General features: G+C 46.7%; 1 pseudogene; it reads left to right on the top strand.

The window, feature by feature from the left end:
- The first annotated feature begins 267 nt into the window (after positions 1-267).
- Positions 268-3,668, top strand: LOC717442 (ribosome-binding protein 1-like; annotated as a pseudogene).
- Positions 3,669-6,207: the final 2,539 nt, after the last annotated feature.

Genomic DNA, 6,207 nt, shown 5'->3' with positions numbered 1-6,207 from the left:
CAATGCTATTTATAATAGTTTCAGAAACATCTTTCAAGAAACAGATACATAACACATGGACAAGATTCCACTCAAAACGCTTTAAAAATATATTGATAGAAACTAAATTAAAACCTATATACATATCAAATTTCATTGATTAAAAGGTTCAGTATTATACACCACACCAAAGCAGATATACAGATGGAAAATAAAGGTAGGAAAAGATGTTTCACATCACATATGGCATCAGGGATGTGGAAATTAAAGTAAAAATGAGGTACCACTATGCACCTATTAGAAAGGCCACAATCCAGAACACTGACCGCACCAAGTTCTGATGAGGATGTGGAGCAACAGGAACTTTCATTCAATGGAGGTGGGAATGAAAATGGCATGACCTCTTTAGAAGATAATTTGGAAATTTCTTATAAAACTAATGTTAACAAAAGACCACAAGGTTTGTAGAGGAAAAATAAAGAAGTGTTTTATTTTCTAATAATAATAACAAATCTGCTGATCAGAGAGATGCTGCTTCCAAAGTAAAACAAGAGTGCACTCTGGAGATAAAGAGGGTGTCTGGCTTTTTTTTTTTTTTTTTTTTTTTTTTTTTTTTTTGAGACGGAGTCTTCGTCCCAGGCTGGAGTGCAGTGGCGCGAACTCGGCTCACTGCAAGCTCCGCCTCCCGGGTTCACGCCATTCTCCTGCTTCAGCCTCCAGAGTAGCTGGGACTACAGGCGCCTGCCACTACGCCTGGCTAATTTTTTTTTTTTTTTTGTATTTGTTTATTTTTTTTTCGTTGTTGTTTTCTTTCTTTCTTTCTTTCTTTTTGAGACGGAGTCTCGCTCTGTCGCCCAGGCTGGAGTGCAGTGGCCGGATCTCAGCTCACTGCAAGCTCCGCCTCCCAGGTTTATGCCATTCTCCTGCCTCAGCCTCCCGATTAGCTGGGACTACAGGCGCCCGCCACCTCGCCCAGCTAGTTTTTTTGTATTTTTTAGTAGACACGGGGTTTCACTGTGTTAGCCAGGAGAGTCTTGATCTCCTGACCTCGTGATCCGCCCGCCTCCGCCTCCCAAAGTGCTGGGATTACAGGCCTGAGCCACCACGCCCAGCCAGGTGTCTGCCTTAAAGAGGGAAAGTTCCTGCTCCACCTCTCAATCAGGTCTGTATATGCAAATGAATAACTCAAATTCATTCAGTCCTGATTGGTTTGGTATTTTCCAACCCCAAACCAGAAGTCTGTTGGAAGCCTTTCAGGAGGCTAGTGGGAGGAGTTTTCTGCCATGTTATTTCAGCTCCAGACACAGGGTTACAGGAACCATCTTAGCTCCGAGGTGCAAATAGGATATTCCTCTGGAGCTGCTCTCCTGGGAATAATGGAAAAAATTAACTCATTGGACACAGTGAGTGACCCTGTGATCACTCACTACAGCCAGTGTGTTCATTTTACTTCACACTAAACATATTCTCATCATGCAATTCAGCAATCACACTCCTTGGTATCTACCCAAAGGAGCTGCAAACATTTATCTACACATAAACCTACACAAGATGTTTACAGCAGCTTTACTCATAATTGCCAAATGCTGGAAGCAATCAAGACGTCCTTCAGTAGACAAATGGATAAACAAACTGCGGTACATTCAAATGATAAAATGTTCCTCGGATTTTAAAATAAGTAAGCTATCAAGCCATGAAAAGAAATGGGGGAAACTCAGATTCATGCTATTAAGTTAAGCCAATCTGAAAAGGATACATACTTTAAAATTCCAACTATATGACATTCTGAAAAGGGAAACTATGGAGACAGTAAAACAATCAGTGCTTGCCAGTGGTCAAGGAAAGGGAGAGATGAGTAAGTGGAGCACAGAAGAGTTTCAGGGCAGTGAAGCTGCTCTGTACAATACTTTAATGGTGGATATATGACCTTATAAGTTTGTCCAAATATACAGAATGACTACAAGAGTGAAACCTACATAACCATGAACGCTGCATGATAATGATGTGTCAGTGTTGATTCACATCAGTTGCGATGAATGTACCACTCTGGTGGAGGATGTTGACAATGGGGAAAGTGTGCATATATGGGGTCAGGAGGTATATGGGCAATTTCTGTAACTTGTCTAAATTTTGTTGTAAACCTAAAACTGCTGCTTATAAAGATGTTTGTTCTCCCAGAATTGATTTGTACACACAATGTCATTCTATGAAAAGTCCAGGATTCTCTTTGTATGTGTGGACACTGGAAACCGATTCTAAAATCTATCTGGAAATCGAAAGGACTAAGAATAGTTAAGACATGCATGAAGAATAAAGACAGAAGATTCAATCACTTGATAGTAAAACTTATTTTAAGCTATGATAATTTACTGTGCTGTTGATTCAAAAAATAAACCAATAAAATCAAAGAAAGTCCAGAAATAAACGCCTCCATGTAAGTACTCTATTTAGGACAAACGTGAAAGTGTGGACCAGTGTAACCAATGTTCTTTTCAACAAATTATGGTGGATTTTCGCACAACAGAATTACACCGAGTGACTGTAGGAGCTCAAAGAGAAAGGCCCAGGCTGCTGAAGATGCCCCCGGCCCCCGCGGGCCCTCCTTGGACCTCGTCTCTAAGTTGAGGGAGGCTGAGGAGACACCGAGCACGCTGCAGGCCAAATGTGACCAGCACCACGGCATCCTGGTGGAGATGGAGGGGATGCTCAGAGACCTGCAGAAGAGCCTGGAGGAGAAGAAGCAGGTGTCCAGGGCCAAAGTAGGCACCACAGAGGAGGTACTCGAGAAGTCACCTGTCAGTGAAACATCTCAAAAATACTGTAGAGAAGCTAAAAGGAGAACTTGAAAGTTCAGACCAGGTGAGGCAGCACAGGTCGCATTTGGAGGCAGAGCTGGAGAAGTACATGGCAGCCCCCAGCTCTGTGCCAGAACTATGCCATGGAAGTGGTGGGGTTGAGGCAACTTCTACTAGAATCTCAATCTCAGCGGGGTGCAGCCAAGAGCGAAGCCCAGAAACAGAAGGATGTGCTCGTCCTGCTCAGGCAGCAGTTGAGTGAAATTAAGAGCCACGTGGGGGATGGTGACCTAGCAGGGGCCCCAGTTGCCTCCCCAGACTTACCCCCAAACCTCCTAGCCGAGCACGACCCCGTTCAGCTAAAGACGCAGCTGGAGCAGACAGAAGCCAACCCGGAGGACAAGCAGAGGCAGCGGCAGAAGCTCACGGTCGAGTTTGAGGCTGCTCAGGCCTCAGTGTGTTGGTTACAAGAAGAGTTGGAAAAGCTCCGCACGGCCTGCCACCTGGAGTCTTCGGAAATGGAGGAGGCCGTGCAGCTGAAGGAGAGATTTGGTGGCGGGCGCCTGTAGTCCCAGCTACTCAGGAGGCTGAGACAGGAGAATGGCCGGAACCCGGGAGGCGGAGCTTGCAGTGAGCTGAGATCCGGCCACTGCACTCCAGCCTGGGCGACAGAGCGAGACTCCGTCTCAAAAAAAAAAAAAAAAAAAAAAAAAAGGGATGTAGTTAACGACTGACCTGGGCTGTACCGCCACCAAGCTGCAGGAGCTTCTGAAGATGACCCAGCTGGCAAGGGATGACCAGCTGGCAAGAGGGAAGGACACAGTAAAGAAGCTGTAGGAACAGTTGGAAAAGACAGAGGACAGCAGCAGCTCAAAGGAGGGCACCTCTGTCTGAGTCTCCTCTGTGGAAAAAGAAGTTACTGTCGGACTTACCAAAATGCCGTACACATTTCTTACATATCAGCCAACCAACCTACAGTGTTATCCAGGCCCAACTTTCCGTAGCTCCGAAAGAATGAATTAGAGACTTGAGAGTGTCTTGAAGTCAGAGAAGTAGACCTTCCTGATCCCCCATTTGTAAACAAACCTGTGTCACATTTGATAAACACGATCTTGGGCACAGCCCAAGGCCACTGCTGAGTGACGCCAAAGCCCTCGTTGACTCTGACAGTCCCTGCAGGGTGTGTGGGAGGCCAGGAGCTCTGGGGTCTGTCTGTTGATGCAATCATTTTGTCTTTTTACAGTGGAGCGGAGTGGGAGGTGGGCAGGACCGGGCAGCGAGTTCTGGAAGTCTGCGGGACTGACTGGAGGCCACAGCCACTCACCCCTAGACATTGCAAACCAGAACTGACCTGCGACCTCCTGAGTGTTGATGCCATTAAAACCAACGTTGGTGACCGTGGTGGCAGGGGGTAGGGGGGGCAGAAAGTAGGAATACTGTGTCCAGAATTGGTGGGTTGTTGGTCTCGCTGACTTCAAAAATGAAGCCACAGACCGTCGCGGTGAGTGTTACAGTTCTTAAGGATGGTGTGTCTGGAGTTTGTTCCTTCAGATGTTCAGATGTGTCTGGAACTTCTTCCTTCTGGGGGGTTCATGGTCTCGCTGTCAGGAGTGAAGCCACAGACCTTCGTGGTCAGTGTTACAGTTCTTAAAGGCAGCACGTCTGGAGTTGTTCATTCTTCCAGGTGGGTTTGTGGTCTTACTGCCTTCGGGAGTGAAGCTACAGACCTTCTGGCACAGCGTTGGGGGTTGCCATGTGCTTCTCCAGCTCTGCCTCAAAATGCACGACGTGTGCTGCCTCACCTGGTCTGAACTTTCAAGTTCTCCTTTTACCTTCTCTGCGAGATCTTTGAGATGTTTCACTGACAGGTGACTTCTCGAGTACCTCCTCTGTGGCGCCTACTTTGGCCCTGGACACCTGCTCCTTCTCCTCCAGGCTCTTCTGCAGGTCTCTGAGCATCCCCTCCATCTCCACCAGGATGCCGTGGTGCTGGTCACATTTGGCCTGCAGCGTGCTCCATGTCTCCTCAGCCTCCCTCAACTTAGAAACGAGGTCCAAGGAGGGCCCGCGGGAGCCGGGGGCATCTTCAGCAGCCTGGGCCTTTCTCTTTGAGCTCCTGCAGTCACTCAGTGTAATTCTGTTGTGCGAAAATCCACCATAATTTGTTGAAAAGAACATTGGTTACCACTGGTCCACACTTTCACGTCTGTCCTAAATAGAGTACTTACATGGAGGCGTTTATTTCTGGACTTTCTTTGATTTTATTGGTTTATTTTTGAATCAACAGCACAGTAAATTATCATAGCTTAAAATAAGTTTTACTATCAAGTGATTAAATCTTCTGTCTTTATTCTTCATGCATGTCTTAACTATTCTTAGTCCTTTCGAGTTCCAGATAGATTTTAAAATCGGTCAGTGTTACAGCTCTTAAAAGCAGCACGTCTGGAGTTATTCATTCTTCCTGGTGAGTTTGTGGTCTTGCTGCCTTGCGGAGTGAAGCTGCAGACCTTCATCGTGAGTGTTATAGCCCTTAAAGGCAGCGTGGACCCAAAGAGTGAGCAGCAGCAAGATTTATTGCACAAAGCAAAAGAACAACCGTTCCACAGTGTGGAATGGGACCCAAGCGTGTTGCCACTGCTGGCTAGGACAGCCTGCTTTATTCCCTTATCTGACCCCACCCACATCCTGCTGACTGGTCTATTTTACAGAGAGCTGATTGGTCCATTTTACAGAGAGCTGATTGGTCCATTTTGAGAGAGTGCTGATTGGTGTATTTACAATCCTTGAGCTAGACAGAGCCACAGAGTGCTAGCTAGCTAGATACAGAGTTAACTAGATACAGAGTACCAATTGCTGTATTTACAAATCTTGAGCTAGACACAGAGTACTGATTGGTGTATTTACAAACCCTGAGCTAGACACAGAGTGCTGATCAGTGCATTTGCAATCCTTGAACTAGACACAGAGTCACAGAGTGCTAGTCCTTCAAGTCTCCACCAGGTTAACTAGATACAGAGTACCAATTGGTGTATTCACAAACCTTGAGCTAGACACAGAGTGCTGATTGGTGTATTTACAAACCCTGAGCTGGACACAGAGTGCTGATTGGTGCATTTATAATCCTTGAGCTACATACAGAGTGCTAGAGGGAAAAGTTCTCCAAGTCCCCACTAAGTTAGCTAGATACAGAGTGCTGATTGGTGCACATACAATCCTCTGGCTAGATATAAAAGCTCTCCAAGTCCTCATCAGGTTCAGGATGTTGGCTTCACCTAGTGGATCCTGCCCCGGGCTGGCAGGCGGAGCTGCCCGCCAGTTTCCAGCCGAGCCTGCACTCCTCAGCCCTTGGGCTGTAGATGAGACTGGGCGTCATGGAACAGAGGGCGGCGCCCTTCTGGGAGGCTCAGGATGCACAGGAGCCCACCACAGCAGG

The sequence above is a fragment of the Macaca mulatta genome, chromosome 3 (assembly GCF_049350105.2).
Source record: "Macaca mulatta isolate MMU2019108-1 chromosome 3, T2T-MMU8v2.0, whole genome shotgun sequence".
Taxonomy (NCBI): Eukaryota; Metazoa; Chordata; class Mammalia; order Primates; family Cercopithecidae; genus Macaca; species Macaca mulatta.
The sequence above is the reverse complement of the archived record's forward strand: the minus strand, read 5'-3'. Positions and strand labels throughout refer to the sequence as shown.